Source organism: Miniopterus schreibersii, assembly GCF_964146895.1.
Source record: "Miniopterus schreibersii genome assembly, chromosome: 17".
NCBI lineage: Eukaryota > Metazoa > Chordata > Mammalia > Chiroptera > Miniopteridae > Miniopterus > Miniopterus schreibersii.
This window is the reverse complement of record NC_138117.1, coordinates 41,263,899-41,279,763: the sequence shown is the minus strand read 5'-3', so window position 1 is coordinate 41,279,763 and position 15,865 is coordinate 41,263,899.

Sequence of the window (15,865 nt, the reverse complement as noted above, 5' to 3'; positions counted from 1 at the left end):
GACTCACCCCCACCTCACTCCTGGGTGCTCACTGTTGACCCCAATCATGGTGAATGTCAGTCCCGCAAGCACTACCCCACAGTGACAGCAGATTCTCGGATGGCTTGGGCCCCTTGGTGACATGTTCACAGCCACGCTTTAGAAACTGGGGTTTGCTGGCAGTAGGGTGAATGGAGGCAGCCTGACTGTAATAGGCCCTGGAGGAAGGAAAGAAGACACAATCATGGACTTCTCTATTAAACACCATCTTGGGAGCTGAGCACTGGAGACTTAGAGGCGTTAGGGCTGTGTTGGCCTTCAGTGGGCTCACAGGCGGTGGGCAGGCAGACATGGACACGCACCCGTGGAGTGGAGCTGACCTGCATGAAGGCGAGAGGCCGGCCGTCAGCTCTCCTTTGGGTCGAGTGGAGGGTGGGAAGGCCGGAGAGCTCTGGGCCGATATCCAGAATAATCTCTTAGTATCATTCTGCCACAAGCAAGCTATGTCACCTGAGTCTCCTTGCTCCTTGGACCTCAACTGGTGACTGAAGTGAGTGCCTGCAACACGGGCGCACGTATTGGCTGGCGAGATGCTGTTGCCACCTTCCAGAATTTACGACCACCCAGGAGAGCAGGGCCCTTCTCTGTCGTGTTCTGCGGAATCCCCAGGACCCAGAGCAGTGCCTGCACCTGGTAGTCGCTCTGTAGAGTTCTCGGTGACGGGACAAACCGAACCAGTGCTGCAAACAGCCAAGTGCTGATCTAATGCAAAGGGTTGTGTAAAGCTTGACAAACAGAACCTTCCATGCAGAGATACCCACCCCATCCTTACAGAGGCCAGGAAAAGCTGGAGACACCCCGATGGGCATGGTTAAGAGAAGAGGGCGTGCGCCCTGGAGGTAACAGTTATGTTCCCAAACCTAAGCAAAGAAGGAGGAAAAATGTTTGTCTTACAAAGAAAAATGAACAAAATATAAAATACCAAGTCTTACATATCACATCTCCCCTGCTGGGTAAAAACTGCAGTTTGTTGACAAAACCCGCAATAGGAGGAGGACAATCACTGCGTGGGGGGCCTATTACAATGTTAACAGTCTCGGGCTGGTAGGTGACCGGCTTTATTTTCTTCTTCCTGCTGTGACATAATTTCCAAACCCTTTTTATTACTTTTGGAACGGGACACCCAGTAAAGTCATCAAGTTCCCCACGACGGGACGCAATGCGAGGCTCCTTCCCACGCCGCGCGGGGCTGTTTCTGCAGGGCCTGGCTGGGTTGCTGCCGCTCGCGCACTAGGTCTGCAGCCTCTGTCCCCGGGGAGCGACCGGCTCCCTGCCGCGGTCGCAGCCTCAGGCCCAGGCGCGGCCCTCCCGCGCCCGTCGCTGCGCAGCCCACATTCTGCGTGTTCCCCCATCTGCGCCGCAATATTCCCGTGGCGCTGGCTCCTTCTGATACCACAGTAACTGACTTATCCTGAGCCTTTCGCGCCCGGTGCTGCCCGGGCGTTGTTAGAACGACTCCTGCAGCAGCCACGGATGCGGACAGCAGGCAGGCCCAGGCCCAAGGAGTTAACGCGCAAAGCCTCTCGGCTCGTGGGAAGGCAAGGGTTTGGATCCAAGCTTTGTCTTATTTATTTTTCATTCCTTCCTTCATTGACTTATCCATTTTTTCCTGTCTAACTAACTCACAGTGCCCTACTTTAAAGGGTTGATAACTTAGCACGTTGAGAGCTGTGTGAATGTGTGACACACTCAAGGGGAGTGCCCGGTGAGTGTGCCCTGCCGGGGATGCGAGCCTGTCATGGGGCTCCACTCAGACACCCGCAGTGAGCAGGCCGAGTGTCCACCCTCCCGAGCAGCAGGGCGGGGCCCTTATGTGTAGCACAGGGGACCCTGCCTCCAGAGACCTTCACTGTTGGAAGATACCTTTAGTCAATGTCAAGGCCACAGGATGGAATGACTGGAAGTGTACCACCAGAGTTTCAGTGATCTCAGGGGTCGGTGGCCTGGGTCCCTTGGGAATCAGAGCTCCCTCAGAGTGGTGGACCAGACTGGCTCAGTAGGATGTTCACGTGTTCATAACCACGTGTGCAAAGCTTTACACAACCCTTTGCATTAGATCAGCACTTGGCTGTTTGCAGCACTGGTTCGGTTTGTCCCGTCACCGAGAACTCTACAGAGCGACTACCAGGTGCAGGCACTGCTCTGGGTCCTGGGGATTCCGCAGAACACGACAGAGAAGGGCCCTGCTCTCCTGGGTGGTCGTAAATTCTGGAAGGTGGCAACAGCATCTCGCCAGCCAATACGTGCGCCCGTGTTGCAGGCACTCACTTCAATCACCAGTTGAGGTCCAAGGAGCAAGGAGACTCAGGTGACATAACTTGCTTGTGGCAGAATGATACTAAGAGATTATTCTGGATATCGGCCCAGAGCTCTCCGGCCTTCCCACCCTCCACTCGACCCAAAGGAGAGCTGACGGCCGGCCTCTCGCCTTCATGCAGGTCAGCTCCACTCCACGGGTGCGTGTCCATGTCTGCCCGCCCACCGCCTGTGAGCCCACTGAAGGCCAACACAGCCCTAACGCCTCTAAGTCTCCAGTGCTCAGCTCCCAAGATGGTGTTTAATAGAGAAGTCCATGATTGTGTCTTCTTTCCTTCCTCCAGGGCTTATTACAGTCAGGCTGCCTCCGTTTACCCTACTGCCAGCAAACCCCAGTTTCTAAAGCCTGGCTGTGAACATGTCACCAAGGAGCCCAAGCCATCCGAGAATCTGCTGTCACTGTGGGGTAGTGCTTGCCGGACTGGCATTGCCTGCCTTGGGTGAGGAACTGAGTAGGGCTTTACCCACTGTTATTAATTTCAACAGCCCTGCAAATTAGTCGTCCTCGCACATTCTAGATGAAGAAATCAAGGCTGAGAGAAGCGCCTGTGCAGGCTCACAAGGCCCTTAAGGGGCAGACTTGGTCCCAGAGTCCAAACCTGCTCACTGCAACGCCTCTGCTCTCTCCCTCACTCCAGGTGGCCCTGCACACGCACTACTCCGAGGCTCTGTGACCCCTGAATGGCCACAAAGGACTTGGGGCAACTCTCTGGGAAGCCAAGGATAGACTGCACTCTGATTTAGCTTTTGGAGCTTTCAGATTCCGCCTGCTACAGTGTTAAGAGCCGTTTCTCTTTGGCCTGTTCTTGTTGGTGAGGTGAGGTCTTCATGGTTTGTCTGCTTGTTGAGGGGTGGTGGCTGGAGGTCTGTAGGTCTTACAGATGAAGGTTTGGAGTTGAATCTCAGTTGCTTGTGGTTGGAGTTCTCGCCTTCATCTGTCAGTCGCTGACTCAGTTTTGCACTGGGCGTAGAGCCCTCCACATTGACACCTGCCCTCACACAGCCCTGGACAATGACCTTGAAGGTTCTAGGCTCTGAAAATATAGGGTCTTACATAGTATTAAACTAGAAATAGTAATAAACCATAAAATGATTGGAGAGAAAAGTCCTATGTATTCTAATCCTGTTGCTATTTTAGAGCATTCTCATACAAATTTTTCCCAATTATGTTTAATGTCTCTGCTGGTGTCCCAAGCCTGAGGCTAGTGTTATTATAATAATTCAACACAGCTCAATCTAACACTTGTCAGTATAATTACTCCATTAATTATTGTTTTACTTGTCATCGAAAGTAGCTCAATCCATACACATGCTCTCTCTCTCTCTCTCTCTCTCTCTCTCACACACACACACACACACACACAGTCACACACACTCTGCCAGAACTTCTCTCCAAGTCCTCACTAAGGCCGGGAAAGTGAGGCTCACTGCTCCCCATTCCCCCTCTGAAGATCCTAGAGAGGAAGGAATGAAGTTAGTTTGTGGTGACTTCATTGTAATCCTCACGGTGTCTGGTCTTTGGACATATATGATGGGCCAGTCCTGGTACAGGAACATCACATTGCTCAGCTCATGTGACCCTCACAACTGGCAATAAAAGATGTTTTTATTATGCTTCCTTATAGGTAAGGACACTGTGACTAGAGAGGCCCAGCGCTCCTGACACCGGGGCCCCCTCTCCCATTAGTGCAGTGACCTCCCGGCTGCCCGGCTGCCAAGCTTTCTGCTCTAGGTTCTCACCCTTCACCTCCCTGGTGATCTGTTCAACAGCATGAGCTGGGCCTCCCTGCATGGCCTTGCTCTCTGTCTTCTGTAGTGAAAGGGGTCAGCAGACTTCTGCAGAGAGCTGGAGGGTAAAGGCTGAAGGCTCTGCTGGCTGCACAGTGTCAACCCCTCAGCTCTGTCATTGCAGCAAGAGCAGCGTAAGTGACCTGGACATGCATGGGTGCTACTGTGCTCCAAAAAGCATTGTTCACAACATGATGCCAGCCCTCCTGAGTTGAGTCTGCTGATTCCAGGCTGGATGTGATCATGCAATAAAACTCCAGCTGCTGAGGCGAAGAGGGAAGTACCATGTCAGGTTCCTATCCAAATGCCACCTTCTTGCACAGTGTGGACACACAACTGAGCTATGTTGGAGAGTGGGCCGGGAGGAGCCTGGATCCCTGAGGTCTTCGTAGAGCAGAGCCAGACCTCAAGCCCTAAAATGCTTCCTCATGACTGCGTGAACCTGAGAGAGAAATGATCTTGCCTCATCGCCACTCCCATTCTCAGGTTCCCTACACTCCCGCTGAGCCTGCTCCTGGTGCGCGAGTGCAGCCAGGCTGCAGCAGTGCATGTTTCCCAGGGTCTGCATTCTTCAGACCTTTTAAGAACCTAGAACAATGTTCGTGACCTCCCCCTTCGGGCACCCCGCCTCTTCATGGTTCTCCAAACCCCAGCTCAGCAGCTGCATCGGCACATTCTCCGAGTTCCTCACAGTGTCCTCCCATCGTCCCACTCCTGAGGAAGGAGTCACGGAACAGAGTGGTGAGCACTTTGGTGGCACTAGGGACACAGATATGCATAAGACGGACGGAGCTGCATCCCAGCAGGCTCAGGAGCCGAGTCATTTCATCTCTCTAACCCTCTCCTGCTTGTCTTTATTCCATCTGTCAGTCCATCCATCCATCCATCCATCCATCCATCCATCCATCCATCCATCCATCCACTCATCCATCCACATATTTATTCAATTTTATTTTATCTTTTTTTCTTTAAAATTTTTATTTCCCCCTTTGCCCTCTGATCTGGGTTTGGCTCTAGCTCTCGATGCTACCCAAGGATAGTCTCCTTATAATCACTCTTGGTCTCACTTTCCATACTTATGATCATTATTAAAAATATACCAGACAATGTCACCCACCTACTCAAAATCTTCCAAGCACTTCCCATTACACCAGGAACGAGACTCCCAGGTCTCACACGGTGGCTTGTACATGCCACGCGGTACATAATAGATGCACATTAAATACCTGCCCAGCATTGGTGGGGTACTGATGGGCTTCAGCAAGTTTATTTCCAGATCTCATAGCTGAGATTCTATTTACTTTTCCCTTTTTCTAATTTTACTTTTCCATTATCAGCTTATGTTTGTGTGCATGGAAAAAATACATAATTTGATGGAAAAAGGATGTCTTTGGGTCATTTTTCAACCATCACTGCATCCCTGGTCCCTAATACAGTGTTGATGATGATGCCAAGATTTCCAAGCAAGGTCATGTAAGTTGAAAACCACCCTGTTCCAACAGTCCCCACTCATTAGTATAGACCATTAAAGGGGGCCTCAGAGCTGTGCAAGTCACAGCCTCTGTGACTGTATGCACACCCCGAGTAGATATGGCAGGTCTTGTTGTTATTGCCCCGATGTTACCAACTACTGACGCTGCCTTGGCACAGGTGGGGGTGCACTTGAGCTAGAACTTGGACTTGGCTGGAGTTTCCATGTTGGTGACATGACCCAGGCCAGTTTTCCCCTCCATTTAATTGGATCTGAGCTTGGGGGACCTTTTCCTGGCACCGTCTGGCAGAACATCTTAATGGCTTTAGCTGTGGTCAGAGGAATGTGTGAGCCCATATATTAGTAGTTTCCTATTGCTGCTGTAACAAATGACCACAACCCAGACTCATTCCCTTACAGTTCTGGAAGTCAGAATCCAAGATGGTTCTTTTGGTGGCTCCAGGGACAATCTATTTCCTTGCCTTTCCAGCATTTATTGGCTCATAATTCACATCAATCCAGCTTTAGCTCCCATCAGAACCTGCTCTCTGATCATACTGCCACTCTCTTAGAAGAGCCTTGTGATTATACTGGGTCCAGCCCACTTATCTAGAGTCACCTCTCATGCCTAATTTAATCACAGTTGCAATGGCCCTTTTGCCATATATGGTTACCTAGTCACAGGTTTGGGGAATCAGGGTGTGAGGGTGTGATTCTGTCCATCACAACACGTATAGCCCCCAGAACTCCCACTCATCCTCTGACTCATACCGGAGGGCCCACTTGATCTGCCCCTCACCTTCCCCTTCCACATAGATTTGTTTGAAGAGAACGCATAAGCCTGTTTGAATGCCAGGTGTCCCAGTTACCTACGCTCTGAGAGGACGGTCTCTTTCATTCAGACACTGAAGACAATCTGTTCCCTGAAGTCTTCCCTGGACAGAGCGTCCCGTCCCCTCAGCCCCAGGCTTGTCCTCTGTGGAGTCTCAGGGTCTGCGCTGGGCGGCTCACTCACACGTGTGACAAGTACTCGGAGGGTTTCTCAGCTCCAGAAGAGCCCTACCCCTCGAGCATACAACCTCCTGGGAGCAGGGGGACAGGACGTGGGGAGACCTCCGCTGGGGACCTGCTGCCTGTCAGACACCGAGCTCTAACAATGTTATCACATCCTCACGATGATGTCAGCATTGGGTTCCGCATTTGACAAAGGACAGGAGGTGCAGAGACCTGTTCTAGTGTTACGGCAGGTAGAGTGGGCCTGGGATTAGAGCCGGGTTTGTCCAAATTGTCACACTGTCTTCCAGGCCACTTAAAACGTGGCAAAGATTTCACCGGAACGTATTTCTGAGCAAATAGACAGGAACGGCCCATGTGCCACGTGCCTTAGCGCCTCTGACTGTAGAACCCGCTGGGGAGTCCAGGGGCTGAACCATCGGCAGGAGGGGCTTGCCCGACGGGACAGCCCATTGGCGGTCTGCTGACACACGCCTTATTGCCGCTCAATGACTGCTGTCCTTTTAGCCCAAATTATTGAGATAATTGCACCCACTTTCCACTTCAGTCACTGTGTTTAAGCGCAGCCATGACTCGGCGGTGCTCGCAACGGGAAAAGGAACAGCAGCCGGCAGAGACCGGGGCAGCCGGTATCCTGAGGCACAGGCCGCTGGTCCACGATGCCGCTCCAGCCGAGCCCAGGGCCTCCATGTTCACTCTGAGTTTCCTAACTGTGTGTTCAAAATTTACTTGTATTTTCTCAGCAAACCAAGGCAGCAAGTGGCAGGACACTGTGCCTTTAAAGCTGGCAGCTACAGGCTTCGGGGGGCTTCCGAGAAGCCCTGGCCCCCTGCCACCTGCCAGTCAAAGCTCCTCCAGCCCAGGACTATATTCAAAAGCAATTTTCCGATACTTAGAAATAAGCGAAGATTCGCTCCCGGGTGCTGCGTTTTTTCCGATGCAACTGTAAAGGGGATTCTTCTCTCGACTTCTCTCTCCCATGGTTTGTTATCAGTGCACAAAAATACAGTCAGTTTCTGTGTATTGATTTTGTACCCTGTGTCTTCACTGGGTTCATTTTTTAGTTCTGATAGATTTCTGGTGGGGTTTTTAGGGTTTTCTGCATATAGAATTGTGTCATTTGAATATAGTGACAGTTTTACCTCCTTTCCTATTTGGATGCTTTTTATCTAATTTTTTGGTATGATTATTGTAGGTAGTAGATAAGACTTCTAATGCAACATTGAATAAAAGTGGTGAGAGAGGGAATGACAGACTGCTTCAAATTTTAAAAAATGAAACAAGCAAAGAATGACCACGTGTCCTTTCAATGTCACACTGGAACAGTGTCTAGCAAGCACACCAAGGAGTATTTTCTTCTCTAGGGGACTTTTTTGTTTTTCTCTACTATTCACTGTTAATTAGGGTCCAGATTTTGAAGAGGGACGCTAATTTGTAGGTTTTTAGCCCAGAAGAAATATAAAGGATTTCTTCCTGGTAAGAAAGATAACCGCAGAGCCTAAAGTTGCATTGATCTATATGACATCAACTAGTTCCGTCTCTAATTTAACAAATTTACTTTGTATGAAATAAGTTGTTTATACAGACAGACACAAACCGCACTCACGTGCACACCTGTGAAATAAGATCATTAGACCATGTATATGCGTGTGTGCATGTGTTTTCTGCTTCGTGAATTCTCCTTCACACTAGCCTTCCTCTCTTGCTGGTTTCTGTATTAAGGAGTCCAACGCATCTTTGACGCCCGCTCACTTCACACTTGCATAAGAGCCATTTTTCAGCTTTTTGAAATTGTAGTTGACAGCTAGGAGAGGCTTAGTAGTGTCCAGGGCTAGGCACGTGGGTAAACGCTGGAGTAGGAAATGCCAAGGAGAGCGCGTGATTTGGGAATGTCCAGGCAGAGGGCATTTCCAGTCTAACTCAGCCACTGGTCAGCTCCAGCAGACAGGTGCCAAGGAGGATTGCCACCCAAATACTAACATCTGATTTTTCAAGAGAAGACAGAAATCTGAATGTTTATATGAAATTTCTTTGGTAATTCAAAATAACCTATCTGTTGACGCCATTCATGCCATGACTCACAAGTTCTTCATCTGATGTCCCGCCACATCCACTCAATCTTCTCCTTGCCTGGTCTCCTTGTGCATCCTCAGGTGTCCCACTCTCATACTGGCCCACTCACCTCCATCTCTGTCACCACCATCTGGTCCGTTCCACCTTCTCACCTGGGCTGCAGCACTGATTCCTAACTGTCGTAGCCACAGACAGACTTGGACTCTTGCAGTCCTTTGTCTAATAGCTAAACTTTTGTCTTCGTGGGGGAAGAAACATTTTCACTCTGCAGTTCTAGGTTCTTTGGATAGTCTAATAATCAAGTTAACACAAGACAGATTAACAGGAGAAAAACGAATTTAATTATGTACATATGGGGGCCCCCCAAGAACATGATGCCCAGGACAAGCCAGCAGTTGAGGCGCATGTGCTATCCTGAGCTAAGGAATGGGACAGGGGCTGGGGCTTCAGAAGGGAGGGGGCTAATTCACAGGATGGTGGAAGAACAGATGTCTGGTGATTAGATGTTTGCCCTGCCCTACAGGCAGGACCTTAGATAAGTTATTCTGGGACTAGCTCTCTCTGGGCAGGCCCCCCACCTAAATCTTTCAGTCGTGAAGGGAGAGGCAAGCGTTTTTCTCGAGTCTGCAGGGTCTTGACTGCCTTTGGCTCACAATGATCCACGTGGCCAAGTGGTGTAGTTTGGGGTCACAGTCTGCCCCTTCTCATCGTCAAAAAGCAAATCCAATCATATTCCTCTTTCCAGCTCAGTATTAAACCTTCAATCCCATCCAGTTCCTATAGGATAAAGGACAGATCTCTGAACTTGGCCTTGAGGGTCAGCCCTTCCCCAGCCTCACTCCACACTACCCTCCTGGCTTGGGTTGTGCACTGACCGTCCCTGAGCGCCTCCCACACACGACCCATGGCCTGGAGCCCCCTCCCCATCCACTCAGCTCCTGCTCGCTCCTCAGACCTGAATTTAACAACCGCTTCCTGCATTGAACCTTCTTTACTTGCTAAGTGTAGCAACAAATATATGAGACCCTGACACTTAAATCTTTTAGTCAAAACCAGAAATCGATGTTTCCATCAGATGTTCACAAGAAAACCTGAAAGGACAAAAGTGTTGAACACTAGCTGACATTACTCTCTGTTTAGAAAGATAAGAATTTTAGCCCATGTCTTATCATCTTGAAATTGAATTTCTGCTTATATTCTAATAGGACAATTAAATTTCTGTAATATTCCAAGATTTAGTTTTAAATTGCCTTCAGATCTATGGGCTTGTAACTTTTACACTATAAGAGCTTATTTTATGAAATGATAATTGTTAGAATTTTTGCTGTAGAGAACTTGTTTATTTCGCATAAGCTATAATAGTCCAAAAAAACCATCCATCACAAGGCCATTCATCCTTGTGATAATTAGCCTGCACTCTAAACTCACTGATTTTACAACAAATTACTCAACATATACGAATTGCACATTTACATTAATATAGAGACATTATTTGGAAATTTTTTTTTAGTATTAGAACTAGTTAGTAAAAAGTTCATACAGGTCACTAGCAGGTTAGTATAAAACCTTACTATCCTACTCTGAGTTCTGCTCTATCTCTACCTCTCATTGTTCTCTGTTTTAACATTTATTGGATAAAAAAGTTCATACCCCAAACTTGAGAATAAGGCTAAGTGCAGCAAACCCTCGCAGCGTCACAGTGAGCCTTGCTTAGCAAGGGCACCTACGGTTACTGAGCTATGCAGGGAATTTGCCTCTGTTTCAATTTGAATTATGACATTTCCTGTCCACTTGTCAATTTTCTCTAGTCATGACTCAAATAATTTCCGTTCAGTGGAAACGATGCCCCAAAGGTTATGGTTCGCTCCCCGGCGGACACTTGCCAGTTTGGTGCTAACGCGGATGACTGGTTTCAGGCAGAACTTCCTGCGGAGTCTCTCCCATGAACATGATCAGGCCCCGAAAAGCAGAACCAAACCCGGGCTCTGTCTTGTCTGTGACAGGCCCCATCAGGGGACTTCGCAGGTACAGGGACCAAGACATTCCAGTATTTATTTCCATTGTCATATTTTAATTTTCTTCAGTTATTTTAAGTTGCATACTTGTAATAATGACATTGACTACTGCAGAGGAGGCCAAGTATGACGGGAAATTTTATTGTTTTGCTTATTAAGCAAAATGAATCATCAGCTACTTCTCCACCACGCTCAGGAAACCACTTCGAATTGGATTTGGGCGGTTGGGCAGAGACTCATTCGGATGATCTCTTTTGCTCACAGAAATGCAAACAGAATAAGCCCGGGGGGGGGGGGCAGGAGGAAGAGTTTGCAAAGCTGGTGCCCCTGTGGCAGGGGTTCAGGTAACTTAGGCGCAGTGGGCGCAGTGGGTGGGGCTGCAGGGAAAGACCAGGGGTCCGAAGAAAGAGACCCGCCCTCCTGGTTCCTGGTCTTCGGACACAGCATTGTATTGAGGGGACAGCCAAGAGTCCACGCTTTCCCCTTACAAATGGAATGTTCTGGTTTTCCACGCTCCTCCCTACCTCAGGAACCTAACACTTCAATGCCAGGCTCTCGAGAACACATTTAATATGGAGCGATGGTGCGAACCTGCTGAGGCTCTACAAAGACCTCCTGCCTCGGGGCCTGGTGCTGACACCCACACCCACACGTCCACACTCACCCCAGACACTTACACACACATCCACACTCACCCCGTGCACTTACACACATCCACACTCACCCCATACACACACATCCACACTCACCCCATACACTTACACACATATCTACACTTACCCCTATACACTTACACACACATCCACACATCTATACTCCCCCATACACTTATACACACACATATCGCACTCACCCCATACACTTACACACCCACCCACACATCCACACTCCCCCATATACTTACACACACATCCACACATACCACATACACTTACACACACACCCATACATCCACACTCACCCCCAGACACTTACACACACCCACACATCCACACTCCCCCATATACTTACACACACATCCAACACTCACCCCCATACACTTACACACACATCCACACTCACCACACACGCATTCACCTGTGCACTTACACACACATCCACACTCACCCCATACACTTACACACATGCACACACTTTGGCTTCCCCGTAAAATGGGTGCCTTCAAATTCCTTAGTGCCTAGACCCACTCCACGCTCCACACACAGGACAGAAATCACCAAGTCAAGTCACTATGGGTCAATGTACTATCTGAGTATATGTTAAGGTTAAAACAATTAATAGAACCAATAGTAACATTACTGGCGTGCACATTTTAATACATTGCATAAAATATTTGACATATGCTTTCATTATATTTCACCTTTGCAAAAGTAATGTCCCTTTCCCGTCTGCAGAGTCACCCACTGAGCTGCCCCCTGAAGTCGCCTGACCGAGCCAAGTAAACTGCGCATCCAGAAAGAGCATCTCCCGCCCAGGCCCATCTTCCCTGGCTCGCGGGGGGTCCCGGCAGCAACAGGGCCTTGCAGGCCGTTTATTTTGCTCTTCTCTGTTCCGCTTGCACGGCCGTTCCTGGCTCACTGATGACGGGCTCTCCTGAGGCGGCAGCGGTGACAGGGAGTTTGCTTTAGGATTTGGCCATCGCATGGAAAATAGGGATCTATTTTCTGTTGGAGGAGAGATGGAAGAGTCCACATTTCAGTCTTTCTCTTTGTTTGTCCGAATGCCTATTTGTTCACCTGGGCTGGATCTGATTAGGAATTCTGTGCCCAGGGGAGACCGGTCTTCATGATCTGCACGTGGGAGTTTCTCTGTTACTTGTGTTTCTGGCCTGAGGCTGAAGTGAAAGCTCAGTGCTCTCTTGTCTGTATGTCTGAAATTCAAAAAGGCCTTTGATTATCACTGTGTGAGTGGGTGATGCTTTCTTTCTTTTTTTTCTTTTATTTTTTTTTAATTTATTGGGGTGACATTGGTTAATAAAATTATACAGGTGTCAGATGATGTAATTCTATAACACATCCTCTGTGTATTGTATTGTGTGTTCACCACCCCAAGTCAAGTCTCCTTCCATCACTGTTTATCCCCCTTTACCCTCTCTTACCCCCCCCCGCCCCCCCGGCAGTCACCCTCCTGGGGACTGTGTCCAGGAGTGTTTCTTTTTTTTTTCTTAATCCCTTTACCTTCTCACCCAGCCCCCGCCCCTCCCCTCTGACAGCTGTCAGTTTGTTCTCTGTCTAGAGGTTGTTGATAAGTTAGATTGAAAGTCTCTTAAATTAAAGGTACTGTGTTCTGATCGGTTTATGGAGGTAAAAACATTGAAGAATAAATACAAATATTGAATATTCCTAAAATTCTCAGAAAATAAGAAAGTTGAACTTCCCATACTTTGTATGCTAGAATTAAAAAAACCCAAAAACTTATTGATGCTAACTCAGAAATGTTTAAGACTACAAAGAAAAAATACTGTTTATCACAATCTACATCATGAGCTCAGTTTGAACCTCCAAATATTTAGCCAGGCAAAGGTATCTCCTTATGATTTTACCACAATCTAAAACTCACTGATTACCACAAGAATATCAATTCAAAGAAAATTCATGGAAATTATTTTGTATTTTAAGTAGCAACGGTATGTGCTGTTTTATTGTTGTCCAATACCTGAAGTTTCTACTTTCAAAGTCAAACTCGAAGAGAAATGCCTCATTTGAGATGCAGATCCCAACAGACAGCTCACGATTTCTTAAGGGAAAGGTCACTTAAATTTTAATAGGAATCGAGTTGTACTTTTCACTAAACTGTATATTTTATTTATCAGGTAGTGACCCCGAGCATTTGAGAAGTTAATGCAAAATGTCACCTAGTTCAGGAGCTGTGTAATCAGTAGTGACTAAGCCCGAAACCAAACCAGCCAAAGCAGAAGGGGGCCATTATTGGGTAATGTGATGGGTCAGTCCAGGGGTGGCCTCAGGTATAGTTCAAGGGGGTGGAGCTAAGTCACAAGGTGTCTCTCTTCATTCTCAGGTGTGACCGGAGCTTAGGTCTGTGTCTTCCTGTGGGGTTCAAGTGCTCAAACCTCACAGACTGAAAAGAATTACTAAGGATGGGGAGGGCCAGCTTTAAGACGTCACCTGGGTAGATTAAAATGTTTAAACCTATGCGTAGCACACCTATTCCTTCTTCATAACACAGCTAGATGCCCTCTTCTGTTAAGAGCTTGCTTTCCTCTGGGCTTCTGAAACATGGTATCCGCTGCTCACTGCATCATGAAGTCACCTCTTTCTCCATGAATAGGAAATGAGGGTGGGGTCAGAGAGGGGCACCTTGCTTTTGGCGAGTATCATTTTGTGCTTGCCTCATTTAAATGAACCCTTAACACCGTTACACAGGAAGGCATTATTATACCCATTCTCCAGATGAGGAAACTGAGGGTCAAGGAAAGATGAGGCAGCTTCTAAGTGGCAAATCCAACCTTTGAAACCCAGTACAGGAGGCCGCCTCCTGGGGCCGTAGCTAACTGATCTTTAGAGCCGCAGGTCACCGTGCCCGGCACATGCTAGGAAGTCAGTGCACCGGTACTGGGTGGGAGGAGGGAAGAGCACACCTGAGAGAAAGGAAGTCTCCCTGTCTGTGCCCTTCTCTGAATCCAAGTCACGCCACAGCACAGTGTTTAGGTCCCTTACTTGAATCCTGCCTCTCTTTGATATTCTTCCTGGGTCCATGGCAACCTCTCAGGTTAGGGGGTGAGCCCTTATTGACTGTGCAAACTGGGTGTGAGCTGTTCTGTGTGGGGATGCGTGCAGCCCCCCTGCAGAGAGTGGGGGTCATGGTCCCCATGCTCAGAGCCCTCTGTTGGGAAAGCTCGGGGACACTTCAAGTTTGTCCCTTTAGATGGGGTCTCCAGATAAAACACAGGGCATCCAGTTACACTTGCCTTGCATTCCCTGGCCCAGTCTAAGCATTTCCCGGCACTCTCTGGGCGCACTTATACCCAGTGACTTGCTTACCTGACATTCAATGCCCCTGGGTGCCCTTGTTCGCATTGCTGTTCCCAGGCAGTGTCCTCTGGGGAGACGGCTGGACCCTGGGGTTTCTGCAGTGTCGCTTTGACCCCTTCTTGCCTTGAACCCCATCCCCCCGTCCAGCCAACTGCTGGGCCTGCCATCTCTCCCGAGACAACTCCGCTGGCCCCTGCCCCTGCCCTGGGTGAGGGGTCCTGCTGGCTCTGTGTCCTCGAGGGGACCCGCCGGCCGCGGGCCTCCTGCCTCAGGGCCTCGGCCGAGCTTCCTCCGCGAGGCCAGCGCGCACGGGAGCTCAGCGTCCCCCCCGGTGCGCGGGGGTCCCTTAGTTATCAGCTCCCCAGCCGCCTGCAGGGGTGCCCTCTGCCTGCACCCCCTGCTCTCCCGAACCCCGCCCGCCGCGCAGCCCCTGCCCCGCTCCTCTCCCGCCTTCACCAAAGCCCAGCACTCGGAGGCTGCCCCCACTTGGAGCCTCATGAGTGTTTCTTCCTGGGAACTTGGTAACAAGCAAGATAAAAGCAATAAGGCGACATCGAGTCCAGAGGAGCCCCTTCCCGATTCTCGAATGTGTGTTCGGGGAGGGTGAGCCAGTCTGGCCGTGTCTTCTTGTCTCATGTCTAAGATGGAGCTGGTGACGCCACCAGACAGCACTGCGCAGAGGAGTAAATGGAAACACCTGCTTGTCTCTGCTTGAAACTTAAAACTTGCATTTTTTCTTTTCTTACCCCCATGAGCAGCCTTTTCTGCTATGGATTTTAATGCAGATTGTATTGTAATAACTGCGATAATCTCATGAATTTTGAGCTTCATTGTGGGGGGAATATCTTCCTGAAGATGGTAAACCCTGCAAAAATCTCGCTGCATACAGCAGGTGCTTAATAAGTAGGGGAGGACCTGACTTTGATATTTCCTGTGCTCTCAGCTGAGTAGCAGGCCTCTTGTTTTCTAAAAGAAGCATTGAAACAGTCGGTCATGCAGCTTCAAATCTGTTCCATGCTCTCCACGGAGAGCCCATGATGTGTCAACTAAATGGTTGATTATGCAACGAATATATAATTTTCATATTCATAAAGCAATCATCTATTATTAAGATTTCTTCTCCATTTAAATGAAAAGGATCCTTTATGTGGGAAGTT